This window comes from Cyprinodon tularosa, unplaced genomic scaffold, assembly GCF_016077235.1.
Source record: "Cyprinodon tularosa strain WSP-4 unplaced genomic scaffold, ASM1607723v1 ctg865, whole genome shotgun sequence".
In the NCBI taxonomy this organism is placed as follows: domain Eukaryota; kingdom Metazoa; phylum Chordata; class Actinopteri; order Cyprinodontiformes; family Cyprinodontidae; genus Cyprinodon; species Cyprinodon tularosa.
This window is the reverse complement of record NW_024039635.1, coordinates 107,022-133,345: the sequence shown is the minus strand read 5'-3', so window position 1 is coordinate 133,345 and position 26,324 is coordinate 107,022. Positions and strand designations below refer to the sequence as shown.

The 26,324-nt window shown below is 41.0% G+C and overlaps 1 pseudogene; it reads left to right on the top strand.

Annotated features, from left to right (window-relative positions):
* The first annotated feature begins 9,860 nt into the window (after window positions 1-9,860).
* On the top strand, window positions 9,861-26,036 carry LOC119775307 (annotated as a pseudogene).
* The last annotated feature ends 288 nt before the right edge of the window (window positions 26,037-26,324 follow it).

Here is a 26,324-nt window from a genome sequence, read left to right as displayed (position 1 = left end):
ATCAAAAAGAAAAGTGGAGGGATTTTACTTCTTGAGACTTGAGTCGTCTTCTGTCCGGGAGGAGCGCACTGGGGGAGGGGAAGAGGAGGGGGGCAAGCAGTTCGGCTTCAGTTCTGCGGGAATCCGCCTCAGCAAGGATCTGTGCTCGAAAAAGTTTTAAGTCAGTTTGATGCTACAGCAAAGGAATTGATGGGCTTTTAGGACGAGGAAGGTTTACTTACAGGCTATCAAAGCAAAGGCATCCCCTGCCGATAGGCCGTGATGTCCATTGCAAGGTCCTCACAAAAGGGGAAAACTCTATTCCGCGCTCAGCTCCGGAGATCCCCGTCTCACCAGTCCAGCCAATGGGCGCTATGCACGATGGGACACTGCGATCCATGACTTTTGACACAGGAAAAACAAAAGCTACTTCCAGTTAGCCTTCTTTTAGCATTTCACGTGAAAGAGGTCTCTCCTTGCAGGTGTGGTAACCCAGGAAAAAGGGAATTGAACTTGCGCTCTGAGTTTTAAACCATGAGTGAGGTAAGGGTATTTTCTGTTCCATGTGTTAGCTGACCGTCACTTTGAACGGAAGTTCCAGAACTTTCCAGAAAAACTTTTGTTCTCTTTGTGTATAAGGAAAGAGGGATGGTTTGAAATGGTTCATCTCATTGATTTTGGCTCCATTGTGGCAATATAATCCAACAACTGTATTCCGTTTGTTTACTTCATTGTTTGCTAACTTTCTCCTTGTGTCTCATATTAATGACCCAATGGCTGTAGCATGTGTGAAAAATAACAATAATAATAAGGAAGTTTATTATTTTTTCAAAAGAAACAAGTATTAGTATGCTAGCCTTAGAGTTAACATTGTTATACCAACACCGCATCATAACAAATTAGTCCACATACTGTAAACAAATTGATAAGGACAAGATAAAAGTGGAGCCATCTTTGGTTTTCCATATTTATTTCTGCTGTATTGGTTGGCTAAACGGAGAAAATTCATCAGTGCCAAAGCAATAGGTAAAATAATTACTCAGGTCAGCATTTTCATCATGTATGAACACTGTGTTAAAGCTGTGTTTTCGCATGACGTAATTGTCGAAACACTTCACAAAGTGTACAGGCAATGTATTACCGCCATCTCGTGGGCTAGGGTGTAATTTTGTGACTAGCAGTGTCCCATCTCTTAGGGAGAAAATCTTCACTTGCACTTCCTCATTGAGTGAACTTAATTGTGGAGGGAACTCACTGGAGTGTTCTCAAAACCAAGTGAGAGAAATGGGACTGGGCCTTACTCTCACCCAACAGAAAAATATGGTGCTGTTGGAATACAAACAGGCAGTATAAAAGCAGCAGGAACCACTTGGAAAAGAAGAGCGTAATGAGCCTCTGGGCAAATTAGACAGGTGACAGGTGAAAATTAAAATGCCAACCATCAGCGCCAAAACCATGACAGAATCCGTTGCTTTTATTTAGATTTTTGTTAAAAGCATAATTTATTTTACTGCATGTTTTAGCAATAGTGCTTTTCTAGTTTATATGAAAGCATGGAAACCTTCTGCCTTAGTGACATGTAACTATAATATATTTTAAATGTCTGTTTAGATGTCTGTATAAATGTGCAAAGTGAAATAGTGAATTAATTAAAGGTTGGGCCTGAACAGTGGCACAGTTTGTAGCTCTGTTGCCTTGCAGGAGGAAGGTTCTGGGTTCGATTCCTGGCCCCGGGTCTTTATGCACAGAGTTTGCATGTTCTCCCATTGCATGTGTTGGTTCTCTCCAGGTACTTTGGCTTCCTCCCACAGTCCAAAAACAGGAGTGTTAGGTTAATTGGCTTCTCTAAATTGTCCTTAGGTGTGTGTGAATAGTTGTCATAGAGTATTTTTTTTTCATTTAATTCACTCTTCTTGTTTGACCTATATAAGAAACTAGTCAAATAGTAAACAGTGGTAAAATAAAATGTCACATCAGTTTTTACCTGTATTATTCTTATCAGGATTAAATAAAATTTACTTTTTTATTAAATTAACTGACAAGGATATCAGTTATATGTGATGTGGTAATGATCAAGTCTAAGAGAGTCATGTTTTTTTTCAAATATATTTTCACTTTAAAATGTTTAGCGTGTGGCATTAATAACAGATAAAGCCATGTCTAATCCCAGGAATGATGAAACAGCTTTAAAATTCCACAGCTTCTTTTATGAACAATGAAGTGTGAGAATTGCCCCCAAGCTCTTTCCAACCTTGCTGCTCTGTGCCAAGATCGACCACAAAACACTCACAGACACACCAGGCGGACCTTTTACTGCTGCTGGTGAGCCATGTCCCAGACTGTGAAAAGCAAAAAAAAAGTTGTTTGTGAAGAAAAAAGCAGAGGTAGAATTAGCTAAAACATGTACCTGTGTGTTTAGGTCTGTCAATAAGCATAAATTGCTTGGTAAAAATGTTTAGTACAATATATATTATACTGGTAATAAAAGTCAATCTAGGGAAAAGAGCTGCATATTTGCTGAGACTATAAGCACAATGATGCACACATGATAATGATGCAAAAAGACTATGCATGTAGTCTCCATTTCATTCATTCATCATGTTGGTCGTGTGGTACTCAACAAATAAGTTTGAGTATGTCAAATATTTAACAAAACATATCACATTTGATGTCCAGTTACTTAATATTTAATAACTACTAAATCTGATTGTGCAGAAAGTGAGTCATTAACTTAGTGTTTTTTAAGTAATATGCACAACATTTACTTTTGCCCCCCTCCCCCCAACAGCATTAGCTTTTGGCCAGTTCACCTTTTGCAAACCCACAAACCATACGTAAAGAAAAATTAACCTGTACAATGATTTTTTAAAAACTTTTAGCTACTATATAATGATCATCACTGTTGTTTACCACAAGAATATTAACTGACATGTTTTCAACACTGTACCATATTCTGTCTGAATAACAAACTTTTCCTCTTGTGTTGTGAGCCAAGGTGGGATAGTCATTATTTCCATACACGAAACCAGACAAGGGAAGAAAGTTTAAGCCCTCTTAGTGTGTCACCACAGTACTTATTAGCAGTGATGGGACTAACGGCTTAGTAACGAGAAATCTAACTAATTACTTTCACTCTAACTATAACGCAGTTACCATTGCAGACACCCCGTTACTGCGCGTTACTCAGGTAGCACAATTAACCTTTTTTCATGATAGGAATCATGCGTGCCTTGTCATGAGAGAGGGGAGGATGAGAATGGCTGATGTATAGTGAGATTCCGTCTGTCAGTTGGGTAGGTGGGTGTTTCTGCTGGTGGGTGTTAACGTACAGCACACACAGAGAGATGGAGAGTGTGGATGACTCCAGCAGCTAAACAGCGTTTTCCAGATGGAAATACCGGTGTTATGTCGAGCTGCGTTTCCCCATCACATACGGTTTCCCCTGCATCTCCGCACAGCGCAGGCGGCACAATTCACCGCGCAAGCGACAGGAAACGCGCATGCTCGCTAAAGGCGCGCAACAGTCGCCATGTGCTCGCGCCACAGGAGAACTATGTAGAGCGTGAACGATCAAATGATAGCCTATATGGAGAAAGGGAGAAATCTGGATGGATGGATGGATGGATGGATGGATGGATGGATGGATGGATGGATGGATGGATGGATGGATGGATGGATGGATGGATACTCTGCCTTTTCAACCTACTGTATTTTTTATTTTAAACATTATTTAATGGCCTTTGTGGCAGGGATGGAGATCCATATTTTATGTCACACACAGAGTATACATCTAGATAGATGTTGCAGTATCTATAACAACCCACGTACACAGGATTTCAGAATTAGACATCCCCAGTTATTAATTTCATACACTCACCAGATCTGAATGCCATGTTAAAAAACCTCACATTGCGTTCCCCCCTGATGTCATTTACGTTGAGCTGCAATAAATGCAAAACTCTCTGCAGGTTCTTGTCTTTGTCATCCACTCTATTCAGCTGGCTTTTGAAACACATGGCCAGAAGGTAGGGGCTGGGTGATGAGGGTTACGGGGGCGAGAAAAGCAAAAGTAATGCAATAGTTACTTTTACTAGTTACTTTTATGGTTGAGTAACTCAGTTAGTAACTCAGTTACTTTTTGGGAGAAGTAACTAGTAACTATAACTAATTACTTTTTCAAAGTAACATGCCCAACACTGCTTATTAGGAATCCAGTTTGTGTGGGTTGTGTTTTTTCCCCTGGTCTTTCTATTTGGTTTTCTGCATGTGGGTCAAATCTTTGGATAAAATCATGACAGTACTATTTCAAACTAGCTACATTTTATAAAAATAAAAAAGTAATTATATTCTAAAATATTTTATCTTTGCAAATTTCTGAGGTCCCACTACAGCCTCCCTAGTGGAATAACCAATAAGGTTGTAACACTATACAGTAGGAGCACCCATTTCTGAGGGGATAGAAATTACATTAAAAGCCCTTTGCTGTGTTTTCATGTGGCATTGAAAAAGAAAACTGGAGCAGGTTTCAAAAATGAAGATCTAATATCATAAAACAATTTTAGGGACAGAGTACTAAAATAAGGGTGTTTTAAAAATGGTCACAAAGGTTAAAGGTCAGGGGTTAAAGTTAAGGGACATACTCTTAATGCAAACTTAATGCAATTTTTTGCAAAAGATTTAGATTATGCATAAAGAGTCAATGATAAACAAACTAAACGTTTGTTTATCATTAATATAACAACAAGTAGCTCCATTGGTCATATTTTAATGTGTTTTCCTCGCCGATAGTCCCAGTTGTACAGAGCGAGGCGCGCTAAATATACCTCTCGTGGGAAAAAAATTGTGGTTATTTGGCAGTTACTCAGGTTGGATTTAATGTTGTTTTGGACAACATTAAATCCAAAGATTTTGTCCGAGCTACGGCTGATTTATTTGTTGTAGTCTCTTGTTATTCACACACATCAACAAACAGTAATAGCTGAAGTGAGTTTGGAAACTGCAAATTATTTTATTTTTTTATTTTGCGCATCTGCTAGCTTTTTAATTAAAAAAAAATCCTCCTTTTGTGTGGCTTCCTGTTTATGAATAAAATCCATCTGGGTGGTCAGCCAATACATGATTGAGCAAATATGTAAATAGCAACCAGTTAATGAGGCACAGGAGCCATGCAGCTCTTGTTTGTCATAATGGGCTTTAAAGATCTGACCCACATGCAGAGAACCACTCAGAGACCAAGGGTAAAAGTTAACTGGTTTATTGAAGAATGAACTCGCTGGAGAGCGGACAGGCAGACTAATGTTGGACCCAGAGGAATAAAGGAGTGGACTGTCACTTGGTTTTCCAGAAATGGACTTGAACGGATCATGTGGAGGTTTCCCCTTGCTCAGTGTGACTCAGTTAATCCTTCCAGGGGGTAGAAGGTCCAGGCTTATATAGTGATACAGGAAGGCTTCCTGCCGAAGAACAAAGACAAAGCAAGTTTAGACTCAAATAGACAAGGCTAAGGTTAGACTCTGCTAATCTCAGTTTGGCTAGAGTAACCAATACTGGCAAACACTCTAGCATCGAGGTAGTGACAGCCCGCTGCTCAAATACTCCTCTGGTAAAGACCCAATGAGCCGCAGGTGTCCAAGGAGGCCCAACGAGAACATGGCCCCATCTGGTGGTGGACAGAAAAAAAACACAAAAACAACCCACACAATCGTAACATTGTTTTTCTGTGGTGATGCATTGAAATGATAACCTGAGCTGTCATTAAAGTCAATTCAAATCAACTAGTCTTACATTAGTTTTCATTTCCCTGCAATTCAGCTACCACTGAGATATTGTATAATAAATCCGGTTGTATAAAATTGATCAAATAAGGAGGTAAGGTCCCATGTGCCTTTGAGAAAAGGAAGCATACGTTTATGAAATTAAGCTCATCTTAAATTAGCTAGGCCATATTTAATTTGCTCAGTGGTCAATGCACTTTATTTTTTATTGACTTTATGGCAGCCTATGTTAAGCTCCTATAAGCTAAAAGTGGATCATGGATAGTATTTTCTTTTGAAGCTGACCATTATTTCTCAGTAAGATTTTGATTTCATTGGCTTTTGATAACCTGACAACAACAAATTAAAACAGAAAACATATTTTCCAAAGTTTTTTTTTTTTTTTTTTTTTTTTTTTTTTTATGGTTGGGTTTTAACCTTGAACACTTCTGCCATTTTTTCTCAAAGTCTCCTTCTTTAAGTCTCAGACGAAAAGTCAATTTTCCATGGCGTATAGTTCATCTACAAAATTAAACCATTGTCCACGCCCAGGTGGGTCACTTTTCAACCAATTCCTTGTCAATGCCTTTTTGGCAGCAATCAGTAATATTTTGCAGAGGTAAATGTCTTTTTTTCCAATGACTTCATACGACATAAGTCCTAGGTATACAAAGCTCGGATCTCAGTGTATAGATAGGCATAAAATTTCCTCTATTGTCTGAATGACACTGTTCCAGAATAACTGCAGTTTAATGCATGACCAAAATATATAGGAGTGATTGGGATCTACATGTCCACACCCTCTCCAACACTTCTGTTGTTGACTAAGTTGTTTAGATTCTATATGTGGTGTGATAAAAAAAACGAATGAGATTTTTCCATCCAAATTCTCGCCATCTTTTCGAACTGGTTGAAGATTGTTGTGTCTTACACATGGAGGACCAGTCACTCCCAGTTAATGTAATGTTGAATTTTCGTTCCCACTTTGTTTTAACATAGAATGAATTTCTGCCATCGCATTTTTGGAGACTATTATACAACTTTAAAAAAATTTTTGAGGGAGTTCCACCATATGCACGTGTCAAGAGTATAATCACCTCACTAATTCCTTCTGATAAGTCCCTGTTCACCTCTTTGTCGTAAAAGTGACGCAATTGTAGGTAGCGATACAGGTCTCTGTTTTCAAGATTGAATTCTTGTTTAACTTTTTCAAATGATTTAAAGATTTTCCCTTTGGTGAGTGTACATATTGCCGTAATTCCCCTCTCCATCCACCTGATAAATGTATCGTCTGACCCACTGGGGCCAAAACTGGGCATTTGAGATGGCCATATAAAAAATTTACTATCACCTTCAATTTTGTTTTTGATTTTACACCCCAATTTTGCGAAAGGTGGTATTTTACCAAGATTGAATTTGATTTGCTTCCACTTTGCATTATATGTAGGAGAACACCAATAAGCAACGTATCGCAGTTGGGCCACCCAGTAGTATTTTTTAAGGTCAGGTAAAGCGAGTCCTCCTTTTTCCTTTTCTAACTGGAGTGTTCTGAATTTTACCCTAGGTTTAATACCCGCCCAGATAAATCTAGATAACACCTTGTTTCATGTGGAAAATTGGGTTACTGGGATCCTTATGGGGAGGGAGAGGAAGACATATAATAATCAGGGCAGCAAATTCATTTTTATCACCTCTATTCTTGTGCTGAAATCTAAGGCCAACATTTACCAGCGTGTTACATCTTTCTGAATTTGATGACTTAGAGTACCATAGTTTGACTCATATAGGTCTTTTAGATGTTTTGTGTCCCATTTAGTTTATAGTTACTCCTCATATTACTGCTAGGTGTATATTTCAAACATAGTACCTGTGTATTTTTAATATTCAGTTTATATCCTGACATCTCACCGAAATTTTCCAAAATGGTAAAAAGTTTGGGAATTGTTATGTGTGGGTTCTTTAAGTAAGTAATATTATCGTCAGCAAACAGGCCTATTCTATGTTCCTCTGTTGCTATGTTGATCCCCTCCAAATGATCATTTTGTCTGATATCCTGAGGCCAATGGCTCAATGAATAATGCAAAGAGGGAGGTGCTAAGACAACAGCCTTGTCTCGTACCTCTTTTAAGGTTAAAGCTGCCAGACAATGAGCCATTAATCCGCAACCTGGCTGTAGGATCACCATAAAGAGCTTTAATACAGCTAATAATTTGATTAATGAAGACAAATGTCTCCAGCACTTTATAAAGAAAAGGCCAGCTAACTCTATCAAGCTTCTCTGCATCAAGGCTAACCAAAACTGCACTGAGCTTTTTTTTTATGTATTTGATCTATGACATGCAGTGTGCGTCTTATATTATTTTGGGTTAGCCTTTCCCTTATGAATCCAGTTTGATCTTCATTTATTAGCTCAGGGAGGATATGCTCCAACCTTTTAGAGATTATTGACGTGAATATCTTATAATCTACATTCAGTATAGAGATGGGGCGATAAGATTTGCATAGTGTTTTATATTTGTCTTCTTTTGGTATCACTGATATCACTGCTTCTTTCCATGACGGGAGTACTTTGGCGTATTTTTCAAATTGCTAATGGCTTTATCCAGTTCTTTCTTTGTAATCGGAGTGGTCAAAGACTCATTTTGGGCTTGTCCAATGGAGGGAAGACCCAAGGATAGTAAATATTTTTTAATCATCACTTCATCTTCAGGGTCTGGATTAGAGTATAGTGTCATATAGTATTTTTTGAAGCAGTTTTCAATTTCTTCAGGTTTAAAAGTCAAATCTTTACTCACTGGATCCCTAATTCTAAATATAAAATTTTTAGTTTGTTGTGTTTTCAGGCATCTTGCTAGAATCTTTGTTGCTTTCGGACCTGATTCATAAGCGGGTTGTTTAACATATCTAAGTTTCCTTTTTAATTCATCAGACAGTGTTGCATCTATTTGTTTTCTGACATCCTTCAATTGCTCTGTTAGCCTCATATGATTAGCTATTTGTTGTTGTTTTTCTAACTTTTTTAGTTCTTCCTGTAGTTTTTCATATCTTAATCTCTTTGCCTTAGTTATGTATGCCATCCATGAAATCAAGTTCCCTCTCATAGCGGCTTTAACTGTGTCCCATAATATTGTTGGGTCAACCTCACTATTAAAATTATCTTTAATACAGTTTCTAATTTCCCCTTTAATTTCATCCATAGTTGTTTTGTTATTCAGAATCCCAATATTTATTCTCCACAGTGTGTTTTTACGAACACTATCTAAATGTATAGTTAAATAAACCGCATTATGGTCAGAAACATCAGAGGTTCCTTTCGTACATTCTATCACCCTATGTCTATCCACAACACTCATCAGGAAATAATCTATTCTTGAATGAATCTGATGTGTAGCTGAAAAATGGGTGAAGTCTTTCTCTGTAGAGTGGAGATTCCTCCAGATATCAAACAGGTTATATTCTCTCAGTAAGGCATTGAGGCATTTTGACATAGGCAGTTTATGCTGTTTTTTGCTTGTTGTGTCTAAGGAGTAGTCCAAGACTGTATTCCAGTCTCCTGCATAGACTAATATACCCTCACTGAATCCGACAATTTTTTCAAAGAGCTGTATAATAAATTTTCTTCCACATTCAGGAGGTACATAAACACAAGCAAATGTGATTAATATGTTATCAAGTCTTCCCTTAACTAAAATGTATCTGCCTTCCTTATCTCATCATGATGACATGTTTAGCCGCATGTCGTCATTCAACTGCTGGTTGTCTAGGTGGTGTCCTGAAAACAACGTGGGCTACATTAAAAATTGGCCATCCTTTTGGGGAAAGCCTGGTCTGATTCGGAGAGACGGCATCCATCCCACTTTGGATGGTGCAGCTCTTCTTTCTAGGAATCTGGCCACATTTATTAGTCCTCCAAAACCCTGACCAACCAGGGTGCAGACCAGGAAGCAGAGTTGTAGTTTAACACACATCTCTGCAGCTTCTCTACTGTTACCCACTCTTTACTCCATCCAGACAGTGTCTTGCCCACGACCAAAATCTAATAAATTAGCAAAGATTCCCAAAGGAGTAAATCATGATAATCTAATTAAAATCAAAATAACTCCAATTGGGGAAAAAGTTAAAACAATTAAATGCGGTCTGTTTAACATAAGATCGCTTTCCTCTAAAAGTCTGCTAGTTAATGACTTGATTTGTGATAATCACATTGACTTGTTTTGCCATACAGAAACCTGGCTGCAGCAAGAGGATTATGTGAGCATAAATGAGGCAACTCCTTCAAGCTATTTAAATTTTCACATACCCAGAAGTTCTGGGCGAGGGGGAGGAGTAGCAACTATCTTTCAGTCTGACTTACTGATTACTCCCAAAACAGTTAATACCTACAACTATTTTGAACATTTAACCCTTAATTTCCCTCATCCAAATTTCAAGGCAAGAAAACCTCTTCTTTTTGTAACTTTGTATCGTCCACCAGGTCCTTACTCTGAATTTTTAGATTAGTTTTCAGAGTTCCTTTCTGATTTGGTATTAAATACTGACAGGGTCATCATAGTGGGAGATTTTAACATCCATGCTGACATTGAAGGCGATAGCTTAAGAGCAGCCTTTAATGCTATCTTAGACACTATTGGCTTTGTTCAAAATGTGAATAGTCCCACACATTCTCATCTTCATACTTTAGATTTTGTGCTGACATACGGCATAGAATGTGAAGAAAAAACAGTATTTCCTCACAACCCTGTCCTCTCTGGCCACTTTCTACTAACCTTCAGGATTACTTTAACAGAGTTCTCATCCCCCAAAAGAAGGTTCAATTTTAGTAGATCTTTATCAGATAGTGCAGTTATAAATTTTAAAGAATCTGCTTCACTTTCTCTCTCCTCTGTGTCACTGAGCAGTGCTGCAGAGTGCAAAAGCATAGCTCATTCCCCTTCCGAGTTCGATGATTTTGTTGATGGGGTTGCTAGTTCCCTGCGTACTGCCTTAGACAACGCAGCTCCCTTGAAAATGAAAACCGTTAAAAATAGAAAGCTTGCTCCTTGGTTTAATGCAGAGCTGCGTACTGTGAAGCAAAATGCTAGGAAACTGGAGAGAAAATATCGCTCCACAGGCCTGCGGGAGTCCTTCCTAGTCTGGAAAAATGGTTTACTGCTGTATAAGAGGACCCTTTGTAAAGCAAGAGCAGCATACTTCTCCTCATTAATAGAGGAGAATAAGAATAATCCTAGATTTCTTTTTAATACAGTTGCCAAACTCACCCAGAGCCATAGCTCTGTTGAACCGTCCATTCCACCTGCTCTTAGCAGCAATGATTTTATGGGATTCTTTATAAATAAGATTGATCTTATTAAAAATAAGATCATAAGCACTCTTCTATCCGCGATTGTACCTGAGGTAGTCATGGAATCTGAACCGGGTTTAGACTGCTTTGATCCAGTTGAACTCTCTGAATTAGCAAAATTATTGTCTTCATCTAAGCCTTCAACTTGTATGTTAGATCCAGTTCCAACCAGGTTATTACACCTGACTATATACAATCAAACAAAACATATACCAGTTTTAGTCCGTGAGGCAGACACCCTGTCTACTTTTAAGGCTAGACTTAAAACTTTCCTTTTTGATAAAGCTTATAGTTAGGGTGGCTCAGATTATCCTGAGCTATCTCTATAGTTATGCTGCTATAGGCTTAGACTTTTGGAGGACATACGGGACCCCCATTTCATCATTCTGCTTCATTCTCTCTCTGTTCTCCTATTCTGCAGAATCTGTTAGTTCAATCTCTGACCTTCTGCTCTCTCTGCTTTTCCTCAGAGTAGCTTTGCCTCGTCTGTTCCTGTTTGGCTGTGACGTCATCCTGGAAAGAAACATCAGCTGTGCTGCTTCCATCAACACCCTTGTTTATAGATGTTGGAGATCGACCTCTTTTCCAGTGTGGTCCTGTTTCTCTGACCGTGACTGAGTGGATGTGCTCTCTTCGTCCTCTGGCATGGGAGCTGCCTTGGAGCTCGTCTGCCTGGCTGTGTGTTTCCTGGACGGGGCCGCCTTTTACAGCTGCTTTTTGTATCTCTGCTTCTGTCTCCTTGAACCCCAGTCGGCCTCGGCAGATGGCCGCTCACACTGAGCCTGGTTCTGCTGGAGGTTTCTTCCTGTTAAAAGGGAGTTTTTCCTCTCCACTGTCGCTACAAGCATGCTTAGTGTGAGGGATTGTATTTGAGTCAATGAGTCAATGCAATCAACTGGTTTTCCTTAGATAGAAAACTTTGTATCAATTTGACTGTATGATCTGGTTGAACTGTAAAGTGCCTTGAGATGACATGTGTTGTGAATTTGGAGCTATATAAATAAACTGAATTGAAATTGAATTTGTGCTTTCAAGCAAAATTAAACACTTCTTAACAGCAGCTGTTGAGCTGTATCTGTAAGGCCTCCTTGGTATTGCTAAGTTGAGAGAATGTGCAACAATCTTGTGGTAGTTGTTGTCTATGAAGTCATAACATTTTTTCAGGTAGTTGAGTGCAGTCTAACAATATAATGGAATAGTATAGAAAAGAATACAATACAATAGAATAGAAAATCCCTTTTTGTCCCACGATGGGGAAATTCTGTTATTTACAGCAACAAAAAGATTATAGAAATAACTGTAAAGTGCCTTGAGATGACATGTGTTGTGAATTTGGTGCTATATAAATAAACTGAATTGAATTGAATCTCCTTCTTCCTTAATTAGGTCAAAATTCAGTGTGTTTGACACACTCCCCTTTTTCTGCTATTTTTACAGGAGCTGTAAAAAGAGTTTGAATATCCAAACCTCCTTAGCTTATTATGTTCTTTATTAGACATATGCGTCTCCTGAAGCATTACAACCTCTGATTTTTCCTTTTTTAATTTTTCCAACACCTTGCTTCTCTTAACTGGATTTCTTAGGCCATTTACATTCAAGGATGTGATTTTTAAATTACCTGGCTTTGGCATATATAAACTTCTAATGAAACATTGGTCTCCCCCAGAAAAGAACTGTGAACTTTCACAAACACAATGAAATAACATAAATAAACACAACAGAACAGTGACTCCCAAGAGTGGAGGAGATCTAACTCTTCCAGGTGGACCCAGTTGGAGGGTCGGGGGGGGAGTCTCTCCTCTAGAGAGGGCCCAATACTAGAGATGGTAATCAATTTAAACAAAAGAAATAACACCATCCTATAAGTCCAACTTAATAAAGCTGCAATTGCTATCTCTCCTCCTGATCAAAAAATGAGGTCAAATGATTAATTAATTAAAAGGCAGAATCCGACAATGAAAGCTACCTCACCAGAATGTAGTAAATTTACAAAAGAGCCTCAGCTTTTCTCCTTCGCGTCATCTCTCTGAAACCCTATTAGTTTCTCCCTCACTCTCTGCGCTGTAGAGTTGCTCCTCTCCTGACGATCTGATCTCCGCTCCCATCTGAGAAGCTCTGACAGAGCGGCGTCCAGCACATGTTCGCTGTCCCTCACCCGCGGCGGGTCCACTGAGATACCTAATTTCTGTAGCTCTTTCCTTGCTGCATCTGCGCTGCTGTAGGTCTTAACTCCAGTGTCCCAGTGGATCCTTATGCTTGTGAAAGGCGTCTGAAAGCGCACTCCTTTCTCCTTTAAAGCTTTCTTAACAGCGTTGAGCTCTTTGCGCTTCTTAACAATCTCGGCATGATCAAAGTAGAGAAGACGATTGGCGTGCATTATTTTCCCCTTTTTCCAAGCCTCCCTCAGTACCAGCTCCTTGGTTATAAATTCCTGAAAATTAATAATAATTGGCCGTGGCGGGTCTTCGGGGCGAGGTTTCTGTGCCAAGGAGCGATGTGCCCGTTAGATTTTCAGATCCACCTCTTTCAGGAGTGGCAGTTCACGTTTAAGTAGAGTCGTAATGAACTGGGAAACCGAGCTTCCCTCTTCTCCCTCTTTCAGTCCAAACATCCGGATATTGTTTCTTCTAGATCGGGACTCCAGGTCCGTCACTTTGGCTTGGAGGACCTTCTGTTGTTTAACTGAAGCAGAGATCACCGCATTTACCTCTGCTGCCCAGTCCTCCATGCGCCCCACACGAGTTTCCACTTCATTAATCCGGCCAGACAAGCTTTGAATCTCTTTTGTAAGATTGTCAAGTTTGCCGTTGAGTTCTTGGCCCATAAGGTTGATTTCTTGACGTAGGGAGCCGTTGTCCTTTGTCAGATCAGACTTCAGGTCTTTAATCGTTGCCATGAGGTCACTCGAGTTCACGTCAGTCCCAAACGTCAGGGCGTCCTCTGAGTTGCTAGCGTTAGCTTTTGCCGAGCTGTCTTTTTCTTGACTTTATGGCATGTTTTCTTTCCTTTTTTTGCCTCTTGTGAATCTCTTCCCACTCATCAAACATATAAGCCGCACCAGTTTTGGTTAACGAGTTTTTGGTGGGGGAAAATCAATTTCTAACGGGGGAGCGATCGTGAATGCGTCTGGCTAGTCCATGAGGTAACCGGAAGTCCTCTTTCTGTACTATTCTGCATCTCCCCATGTCAAACAACATGTTCATAGTTGGATAGGTAAGAAAAGCCAATCTGCAGCTTCAGCTTTAATTCATCCCTAAGGTGTTCTATATGGTTTAAGTTGGTATAGGTAAGTGTTCACCAACTTAATTCCAGTATTAGAAATAGAGAGCAAAACTCGCTGGAATTAGGTGCTTTTGTAACTCACAATAATTTTGCAATTGTATGAAAAGCACAAATATGCAGAACAGAAATGTTGCACATAAAAATTTTATCTCAAGTTTCCACAATTTTTGGGTCTGTGCTCTTCAGTCATAGCTGTACAGGTCTGTCCAATAAGAGCAATGATCATCTAACATGTGACCTTTTCCTAAAACTCTTGCAAGCTATTGCACAAATTACTGTATGAAAGCACTCCATACTAAAAAGAGACCTTGCATTTAGACCAAATAAGTGGACCAAAGGTCTTTGGTTGTCTAAATTCACCATGAATTTATTTTTATTTGGAGCATCTTGAAGACCAAAGACAAGAAGCTATCCAATTTGGCTGCTTACCACAAGCCATAAAGGGGATACAACTAATGTGGAGGAAGAAGCCCATCTGGTCACAAGTAGCTCCATTGAACCTTAGTCTTCTAAATGCAAAATGTTTGGAAAAATATCTGTATTACCAAGAACTTACCATTTCCACCATGAATCGTGTGACAGCAAGGGTGACCAGATGTCCCGCTTTGTGTTGGACAGTAGAGCATTTTCACTACTTTTCACATGTCCCGCACATTGAGACATTGTTCAGGTTACAACTGCATGCAGTGCAAGAGATGGTCCAAAGCACACCCTGTACAGTTAAGAAAAGCAAATGCAGCTAAAATAAAGACAGGGAAAATTTGTATCCCTGGGTGAACCAGTGCAGGAGAATTCTAGTAATGTTTAGTGTGATTTTTGTTTGAGTCATTTTTCCGTTTCACATGGAAAATTGAATGATTATAATGTGATGAACACAACGCTAAATGACACAATGGAAATGGTCATTATCATGCAGGTTAGAAGACTGTGGTAATATACTAACATCGACCATGATTCCAGACTCTAAACATGCAAAGAAAAGGTCATGTTGTCGTACAAAGGCAGCATCCACAGTTACACATGTCCTTACACCTGGCTGAGAGATTTAAAAACAGCTTCAAGAGGTCAAAAAAAATCCTTACACGGTTTCTTTCAGTGGCTTCAGATGGGAGCAAGAGCTGGGTTTGAAAGGAGGTTTGAGGGAGGTGTTGGCCTAGTGGGTAGAGCAGTGCGCTTGAGCTCAGAAGTTTGCAAGTACCCGGTTTGATCCCCACAGCCTGCACTCTCAGTCTCCTAGCAAGATCTTTAACCCCACACTGCTCCCCAGGCGCCGCACAATGGCAGCCCACTGCTCCCCAAGAAGATGGGTTAAGTATAGAGGTATATTTCTCCAGTGTGAGATCAGTTAAATTACTATTAATATTATGAGAGAGCAAAATCCCTTTACAAGGATAGCGATGAGTTGGCTCCCACCATACAACACTGGATTACAAGCAAGTTAGAGTAAAATAGCCTACAACTGGATGATTTCAGCATACACTGCAGATAATGCTAGTGTAAACTACAGGAAAAACAATTCTGTTACCATAAGCTAACAGCAGAAACCAGTGGCATCATCAAGGCAAACTGTTTGGCCCACATAGTACACCACTGTAAGAAACATGCTGGAGACATACTAAACATTGACATTGACTCTGTACTGAACAAAAGATTCAGTCGTTTTTCAGTGTCTGCACAGCACAAACAAGAATTGAAAGCAGTATTTGTTTTGTGGAGAAAGATCATCATGTCGTACGGAGACATATACCCGCAAGATGGTTGAGCCTGTGGCCTGCTGTCCAGAGGCTGTGTAACCCCTGATTCAGCATGTAATTTAGGATAAATTAGAAGTTATATACCAGTTGATAGGTCTGGCAGGATCACATAAGAGACCAAAGAGAGTGCAGAATGACACAGCTGGAGGCAGGAAATTAGCAAAAATTATTATCTAGCAGATATTTACATTCTTATTTATTTAACCTTTACCTTTACCAAGGCTACACTTTATAAAATGAAAAAGACTAGAGAGTTGTACGACATTTTTTTTTATATACACCTGTGTATACAAAATAAAATCTAACACTAAAAAAAATAAAAAATTAAACGCTGCTTAGCAAAAATAACAATTACAATAACAAGCTGGCATTTGAAAAAAAAATCGTAAACCCCACAATTTTTTTTAGCTATATACTGGTACTTCAGTCTGTCTTTCTGTTTTCTGTCATCAGTTTTTTTTCTGTTCTTCAATTGTTCATGTTGTTACCACCAGAAAGTCCACATCAATGAGAAGAATGAAGTTCATTAATGAAGGTTTTTCTGCTAAGGGCACATCTCCTTCCAGAGAAAATCCAGGAATCCAATCAAGTAGTCTGATCCAGCTTTTAAAAGTTAGCAACCAAAAAGCTAGCCTGTAAACAGTAATGATGTTATTGTATTCAGCAAAGTAACCAATTTTCCTATTAATTCTTACAGCTTCAGTAATGTTTTACATGCATTTGTTTTCAACTCAAAATATTCTTTGTAGTTCATGACATTTTTAAGCTATGTAAAATAAATGAATGAAATCCTTTTTAATACTGTAATTTGTTATTTTACAAATGACATAATTGATTTTTAAAACATCTTTCAAACTTTTGCAAATCATGAGATGAAATAATTATTATCTTACCAAAGTGTCACAAGCTCAGAACGATAAAACCAGAATTCAAGCAGAAAGAGCAGTTTGAGAAACAAGTGTTTAGAAAATAAAGCATGCAGCTGCTCGTCTTCTGCAGCGGGCTCACTGGAAACTCTGGCTTACTCTTGAGTATATGCCCAGAAGAAGGAGTGTAGTACAGAGTAGCTAAACTTTGTAACTGAGCCGGAACCCGTGATCCAGGAGGGAGGAGGAGTATTGTCTTGCAGCAGCCAGTGCATACAGAGGAACCAAAGGATCCAGGAGGGTAATCCACGCTGTGGTCAGAAGACAGATCCAAGGTTGACAACAGGCAGGTTTGCCTGTTTGCCTGAAACACAGGTCAGGCAAACAGAGCATAATAACTCAGCAGTCCAGGGGCATAAACAGGTCAGAAACATGCAGAACTAAACAAATATAAGACAATATAATGTTCTCACACCAAGCTTGAATAATCTGGCACCAATTGCGGGGAAGCGGTGGCATAAATAGTAGCAGGAACTGGTGGATCTGATGAGACATAATGAGTGTGGAGCGGAGCAAAGAAGAGAAGTGAAAAAGGAGAAAAACCTAGCCTTTGGTCCCAAGATCATGACACTAAGAGCATGTAATCTTTCCAACTTCCATACACTCCTTTATCCTTGGTATCGGTAAAAAGCCTATTTGAGTCACTATCCTCTTTTGATTATAAACTATTCTAATTTTCATCCAAATAAACCAGGAAAAGTAGTCCTTGACATCAACAAACATCAGATTGAGCTAATAAAAAAAAAAAAAAAAAGTGCTTCCTGATCTTAAACATTTAGCAGTATAACAAGGGATACATTTTACCATGATGCTAACATGGCTTCTTCTTAAAGCACACATTTCTAACTCATCAAGATGAGGCTTCAACAGGAACAGGCAATGGACAGCCCCACGGCTGCTCGTGCTGCCATCAACTAACCAATATTTCAAGGTAGCTTCTGGAAAATGAAATTACTTGCTTATAATTCTTTTATACCTTAAAACTGACTACATAGCCACTGGGTCATGCTCTCACCAAAAAAAAGGACCCACAAAGTTTAGTTCGACATTTCTAAGCAGCAGAAGCAGTCTGTTTCCTGCATTGGAATGGAGACCAGTGCTGTTGTCCAAAAGTTTCATAAAATACATACGAGCCCGTAATAATATCAATGACCCCTCACACCGCCACCATGGACTGTTTTCCCTGTTGCCCCTATGGGAAGAAGCTTTGAAGCATCCAATGCAGGTCCAGCAGATTCTGAAACAACCTCTTCCCCATCGCCATCAGACAGCTGATCTGTTGCAAAAACTCTAAATCTTGTCACAGACTCTGAGGTCTTAAAATGCAGGGTACGCTCCTAAAGACCTTCTATGACTCTGTTGTGGCATCAGCCATCTTCTATGGAGCTGCCTGTTGGAGCAGTAGCTTATCTGTAGTTGAGAGAAAGCAGTTGGATAAGCTCATCAGGTAGGCCAGCTCTCTGATAGGATGCCTTCTGGATTCAGTGCAGGAGGTGGGAAACAAAAGAATCCTAACTAAATTAACATCTCTGTTGGATAATGTCTCCCACCCCATGCATGAAGCTGTTGCAGAAATGGAGAGCTCATTCAGTGACAGACTGAGAGAGCGTAATCACAGATCCTTCCTCCCAGTAGCTCTGAGACTCTATAACCACCACTGTTCCCAGTAACCTCGATAAGTTGTTACATTCATGCTGATTTTGCACATTTTCTACCTTAGTTAAATAAAATGCTGCAGTCATTTTGCACATCTCTGATATTGCTGTTTTCAAATATCCATTTCTGTATATTGGTCATATATTCTCCAGGTGCACAGTTTTATATTTTTGAAACCCTTTACATTACAGTATTTTATTGTTTATCTTTTACCTTTTTACTATTATGTTATTCTTATACATTTTTCTAAGGTCCACATTTGTGTGACCATTATTTCTATAATCTTTTTGTTGCTGTAAAAAACAAAATTTCCCCATCGTGGGACAAAAAGGGATTTTCTATTCTATTGTATTGTATTCTTTTCTATACTATTCCATTATATTGTTAGACTGCACTCAACTACCTGGAAAAATGGTATGACTTCATAGACAACAACTACCACAAGATTGTTGCACATTCTCTCAACTTAGCAATACCAAGGAGGCCTTACAGATACAGCTCAGCAGCTCCTGTTAAGAAGTGTTTAATTTTGCTTGAAAGCACAAAGACACCAAATCCGACTATTGAATTCAATTTCAATTCAGTTTATTTATATAGCGCCAAATTCACAACACATGTCATCTCAAGGCACTTTACAGTTCAACCAGATAATACAGTCAAATTGATACAAAGTTTTCTATCTAAGGAAAACCTGTTGATTGCATTGACTAATTTCCTCAAATACAATCCCTCACACTAAGCATACTCGTAGCGACAGTGGAGAGGAAAAACTCCCTTTTAACAGGAAGAAACCTCCAGCAGAACCAGGCACAGTGTGAGCGGCCATCTGCTGAGGCCGACTGGGGTTCAAGGAGACAGAAGCAGAGACACAAAAAGCAGCTGTAAAAGGCGGCCCCGTCCAGGAAACACACAGCCAGGCAAACAAGCTCCGAGCCAGCTCCCATGGCAGAGGACGAAGAGGGCACATCCACTCAGTCCCGGTCAGAGAAACAGGACCACACTGGAAAACAGGCCGATCTCCAGCATCTGTAAACAAGGTTGTTGATGGGAGCACCACAGCTGATGTTTCTTTCTAGGATGGCGTCATAGCCAAACAGGAGCAGACGAGGCAAAGCTACTCTGAGGAAAAGCAGAGAGAGCAGAACGTTAGAGATCGAACTAACAGATTCTGCAGAATAGGAGAATAGAGAGAGAATGAAGCAGAATGATGAAATGGGGGTCCCTATGTCCTCCAGAAGTCTAAGCCTATAGCAGCATAACTATAGAGATAGCTCAGGATAACCTGAGCCACCCTAACTATAAGCTTTATCAAAAAGGAAAGTTTTAAGCCTAGCCTTAAAAGTAGACAGGGTGTCTGCCTCACGGACTAAAACTGGTATATGTTTTGTTTGATTGTATATAGTCAGGTGTAATAATTTGAGAGGCATTGTGGAATAACATGAAAGCTTGATGCTTACTATGTCTTCTCATGTGAGAGAACTTAGGTAAGGTATATTTAAATAAGATATATTTGTTACATTTTAATTGCAAATCGGTTTATTTATATAGTGCCAAAACATTTCATCTCAAGAAACTTTACAGAGACAATTCAACCAGGGGATCTACACTCATATTGGTTGAAAGTTTTCTACCTAAGGAACTGAATGCCTTTGACTCATTAACTCATTAACTAACTAAGGCAATCTCTCACACCAAGCATGTTTGTAACAACAATGGATAGGAAAACTTCCTTTTAACAGAAAGAAACCTCAGCAGAACCAGGCTCAGTGTGAAGGGAATCCATGCTCTACTGAGGCTGGCTGAGGTTCAAGAAAACAGAAGCAGACATACAGAAAAAAGGCAGATACAAAAGGCAACTGTCAACCAGCTCCACAGGCGGCCCATCCAGGAAACACACAGCCAGGCAGACGAACACTGACCCAGCTCCCATGTCAGAAGATAAAATAGAGCACATACATTTAGTCACAGTAATAATAATAATAATAATAATAATACATTTTATTTGAAAGCGCCTTATCACAACACCCAAGGACACTGTACAGGCAGATAAAAACATTAAAAACAGGAAGCTAAAAAGTACAAGCATAAAGATGCCACAGAAAACAAAACAGCAGGAAGTAAAATAAAACCAAAGGAAGAAAAGGAAGAGAACAATATTGGAGTGATGCGTATGAACTAGATGGGATAAGACTGTCTGAACAGGAAAGTTTTGAGTCTGGATTTGAAAAGAGGGAAGGAGTCCAGAGTACGGAGATCCGGAGGGAGGGAGTTCTAGAGGTGGGGAGCAGAGCGACTAAATGCCCGGTTCCCCATTGTGAGCAGAGGGGCCGAGGGAACGGAGAGCTGGAAGGTGTGGGAGGATCTTAGGGAGCGGATGGGGGTTTTAACGTGAAGGAGATCTGAGATGTAAGATGGAGCCAAGCTGTGAAGGGCCTTGAATGTAGTTAGGAGGAGTTTGAAGATGATTATTTGTTTGATGGGGAGCCAGTGGAGTTGTTGCAGACTGGGAGTGATATGATGAGAAATAGGGGTCCGAGTGATCAGGCGTGCTGCAGAGTTTTGGAGGAGCTGTTGTTTCTGGAGGGACTTGTTTGGAAGGCCAAAAAGAAGTGAGTTACACTAATCGATGCGTGAAGTGATGAGACTGTGAACAAGAATGGCGGTAGTTTGGGGAGTGAGGGAGGGATGGAGACGAGAGATGTTACGCAGATGGAAGTAGGCAGACCCGGGTGATTTTGTTAATGTGGGACTGGAAGGAGAGGGTACTGTCGAGGACGACACCCAGACTCTTAACCTGAGGGGAGGGGAGGACAGTTGAATCATTGATGGTAATCGAGAAGTTATTAGCTTTGGAGAGAGTGTGAGGTGTGCCTACTAGGAGGACTTCGGTTTTAGAGCTATTCAATTTGAGGAAATTGGATGAGAACCAAGAATGGATTTCTTGGAGACAGAGGGTGAGGGAGATTGGTGGGAGTGAGGCAGATGGTTGAGTAGAAAGGTAGAGCTGGGTGTCGTCCGCGTAGCATTGGAATTTGATATGATGCTTACGGAGGATGTAGCCAAGAGGGAGGATGTAGATAATAAAAAGGAGGGGCCCCAGGACAGAACCTTGGGGCACACCAGCAGAAACGGGGAAGTAGATCGATTTATGAGATTTGAATTGTATGAACTGTGTCCTATCTGAGAGGTATGAGGTGAACCAGGTTAGAGGGGTGCGGCTGATACCGATGGATGATAGTCGACTGAGGAGAGTGGCATGGGAGATGGTGTCGAAGGCTGCTGTAAGGTCCGGGAGAATGAGGATGGAAAGTAGTCCAGAGTCAGAAGCCATAAGGAGGTCGTCAGAGATCTTGATGAGTGCGGTTTCAGTACTGTGCAGAGGACGGAAGCCAGATTGAAACTGTTCGTAAATATTATTGGACATCAGGTAGTTGTGGAGTTGGGAGGCAACAGATTTTTCCAGAATTTTGGATATGAAGGGTAGATTGGATATGGGACGTAAGTTATTGAAGTTGGTGGGGTCCATGCAGGCCAGGTTTTTTAAGAATTGGGGTGACTGTAGCGGTTTTGAGTGCAGAGGGGACTGAACCAGAGCTTAAGGAAGAGTGGATGATTTTGGTGATGAGAGGAGCAAGTGAAGAGCAGCAGGATTTAACCAGAGTGGACGGGAGAGGATCAAGCTGGCATGTGGAAGGTTTGGATTTATGAATGAAGTCGGAAATGGCTTGAACAGATGGAAGGTCAAAACTGGAGAGGGTGGTTGCAAAAGATGGGTAGGGGGTAGCCAGGTCGCCTCCAGAAGCTGCAGCTCCAGATGAGGTCAGGTGTTTATGGATATTTGTGATTTTGGAGACGAAAAAGGACATAAGTTTATTGCAGAAGTCATCGGATTGCATATGATGGGGAAGGGAGTTGGGAGGTTTGGTGATAGAAGTGAGAAGGGAAAAGAGAGTTTTGGAGTTGTGGCGGTTGGAGTGGATTAAGTTAGAGTAATATGCAGATTTGGCAGAGGAGAGGGAAGTCTTGTACAGTGCAATGTGATCCTTGTACATATTTTTGTGAATGGTGAGTCCAGTTTCATTGGCAAAGCGTTCCAGCTGACGGCCGCGAGATTTGAGGTGACGGAGAGCAGGAGTGAACCAGTGAGAGTGAGTGAAGGAGACTGATCTAGATTTCAGAGGAGCATGGATGTCCAGGAGAGTATGGAGATTTTGATTGTAGTGGGAAACCAGTTCATCAGGTGAGCAGCAGGCAGATACACTGGGGATATTACTGATGTCAGAGGTGAAGGCGTCAGTGTTGATGTCCTTTACATTCCGGAAGGAGATGATGCGAGGGAGGGTGATTTTAGACAGGGGGAGCTTAACGTTAAAAGTAATGAGCATGTGATCGGAAAAAGCGACGGTATGGGATTTACAGTCAGAGGGGGTGATGCCAGAGCAACAGACTAAATCTAGAATATGATTTTTACAGTGAGTTGGGAAGTTGATGTATTGATGTAGACCGAAGCTTTCCAGGCAGGATGAGAAGTCTCTGGAGAGAGAAGCACTGATATTATCCATGTGAATGTTGAAATCTCCCAAAATAATCAGATTATGGGAGAGGGTTGAGAGATGTGTGAGGAGCTGAGAAAAGTCAGTCAAAAAATCCTTATTATATTTAGGAGGACGGTAGACGGTGGTGATAACTGTGGGAGAGGGTCCGGGCAGCAGTGAGGCGGAATATTCGAAAGAACAAAAAACAGGAGCAGCAGGAATTGGGACAACCTTCCAACTCTCGCGATGAAACACTGCGAGACCTCCGCCGCGTCCAGAAGCACGAGGCAGACAAACGTAAACAAAGCCAGGTGGTGCAGACTCGTTAAGAAAGATAAAATCATTGGGAAGCTGCCAGGTCTCTGTCAAACATAAAAAATCAAGATTATGATCCGCAATGGCGTCTCTGATTAAAAGCCCCTTATTACTGAGTGAGCGGATGTTCAAGAGACCGAAGCTGACGGTGGCAGAGTTAAGTTTGGGGGCGGGGTTAGCAACCCTGGGTAAGCTAGCCAGGGTAGCCGGATTAGCACCCCGGCGAGCGTGACGCGGGCGGCAGCGTGTGGTGAGCAGAGTCTGTATGGAGGGATTGGGGTTCCTATGAAAGCGCTTACCACGCGATCCACGGTGGATGTATCTCCGGTTGGGCTGAAAGGCGATGTCGGAGGGGATGGAGCAACCATGTGGAGGCTGGAGTACTGGAACAGAGCGTCAGCTTGCAGTTGGGCAAGTGACACCAGAAGGCAGCCGAGCGTAAACCACCACAGCGACCGGAGGATCCACATCATCCAATACGGAAGAAGGGCTGAAGGGCCAGGGATCCTCAGGTATGTCGTTGACCAGTTGGCTGGAAACAGATGGGACGGTGGCCGGTCGGCTGACGGATCGGTTGTTGGCAGGAAGGCCGGTGGCCGGTCGGCTGATGACTGGTCAGCTGTAGACAGGTGGGCCGGTGGGCTTACGGGTCGGCTGTATACAGGTGGGCCGGTGGCGGGTCGGCTGTAGACAGGTGGGCCGGTGGCCGGTCAGCTGATGACGGGTCGGTTGTGGACAGGTGGGCCGGTGGCGGGTCGGCTGTAGACAGGTGGGCCGGTGGCGGGTCGGCTGTATACAGGTGGGCCGGTGGCGGGTCGGCTGTAGACAGGTGGGCCGGTGGCCGGTCAGCTGATGACGGGTCGGTTGTGGACAGGTGGGCCGGTGGGCTATAGACAGGTAGGCCGCGGACAGGTCGGCTGTTAACAGGAGACCGCCGTCGGGATTGCTGAGCAGCGGTGAGCAGCAGCGGTGAGCAGCAGCGGTGAGCAGCAGCGGGGAGCAGCAGCGGCGACATCCACGCCAGCGTTCACTCAGACCGGAAGCCAATTTCCGATGTACAGAGAAGCAGTACTACACTGAAAAGCAGGCCAATGTTATAACCCAAGGGACAGAGTAGATTTTTTTTACAGTTCTTTTAGACTACACTGTCCCACATTGTCCCAAACAAACATAGTGTTTGCTCCACAGCTAGTTAATTGGGTTATGTTTACCCTAGTGAAAGCATGACACTATGATTGGGATAACTTATATATGCAGGGATAAAGAATATATTCAATTAACAGATTTGAAGAGCTCATCATAGCACTGAAACAGCTCTGGTGAAAGTCACTAATGATATTCTCATGGCCTCAGATAATGGACTTGTATCTGTGCTCGTCCTGTTGGATCTTAGTGCTGCATTTGATACAGTTGACCATAATATTCTTTTAGAAAGATTTGAATATTTTGTTGGAATTAAAGGAACAGCACTAGACTGGTTTAAATCTTATCTATCTGATCGAATTCAGTTTGTTCATGTTAATGATAGATCTTCAACACGCTCAAAGGTTACCTGTGGAGTACCACAGGGATCAGTGCTAGGACCAATTCTCTTTACTTTATACATGCTCCCAATTGGTAGAGTTATTAGACAGCAGGGGATTAATTTTCACTGTTATGCTGATGATACCCAGCTATATCTGTCTATAAATCCAAATGAAGCTAACCCATTACATAGACTACAGGCATGTCTTGAAGACATACAAACCTGGATGACTCTTAACTTTCTGCTTCTGAATGCAGACAAAACAGAAGTTATAGTCTTTGGACCAGAGTCTCTGAAAAAGAAGCTGATTAGCCAGTCACTTCATTTGGATGGGATTAAACTGATTTCAGATAATAAAGTAAAAAATCTTGGTGTTATTTTTGATCAGGACCTGTCATTTAAATCCCATATCAAAGAGGTTTCTAGAATTTCCTTCTTTCATCTGAGGAACATTGCAAAAATTAGAAATCTCCTGTCCAGGGGTGATGCTGAGAAACTAGTCCATGCATTTGTTACTTCAAGGCTGGACTATTGTAATTCTTTACTATCAGGAAGTCCACAAACTGTTGTTAAAAGCCTTCAGCTGATCCAAAATGCTGCAGCCAGAGTTCTGATGAAAATTAAAAAGAGAGATCATATCTCTCCTATCCTGGCTTCTCTTCATTGGCTTCCTGTTAAATCAAGAATAGAATTTAAAATCCTCCTTCTCACATATAAAGCCTTAAATGGCCAAGCTTCATCTGATATCAGAGATCTGATTGTTCCTTATGTTCCTAACTGAGCACTTCGCTCTCAATCTGCAGGTTTACTAGTGGTTCCTAGAATTTCTAAAAGTAGAATGGGAGGCAGATCTTTTAGTTATCAGGCTCTCCTGTGGAACCAACTACCAGTTTTAGTCCGTGAGGCAGACACCCTGTCTACTTTTAAGGCTAGGCTTAAAACTTTCCTTTTTGATAAAGCTTATAGTTAGGGTGGCTCAGGTTATCCTGAGCTATCTCTATAGTTATGCTGCTATAGGCTTAGACTTCTGGAGGACATAGGGACCCCCATTTCATCATTCTGCTTCAATCTCTCTCTGTTCTCCTATTCTGCAGAATCTGTTAGTTCGATCTCTAACCTTCTGCTCTCTCTGCTTTTCCTCAGAGTAGCTTTGCCTCGTCTGTTCCTGTTTGGCTGTGATGTCATCCTGGAAAGAAACATCAGCTGTGCTGCTTCCATCAACACCCTTGTTAATAGATGTTGGAGATTCGGCCTGTTT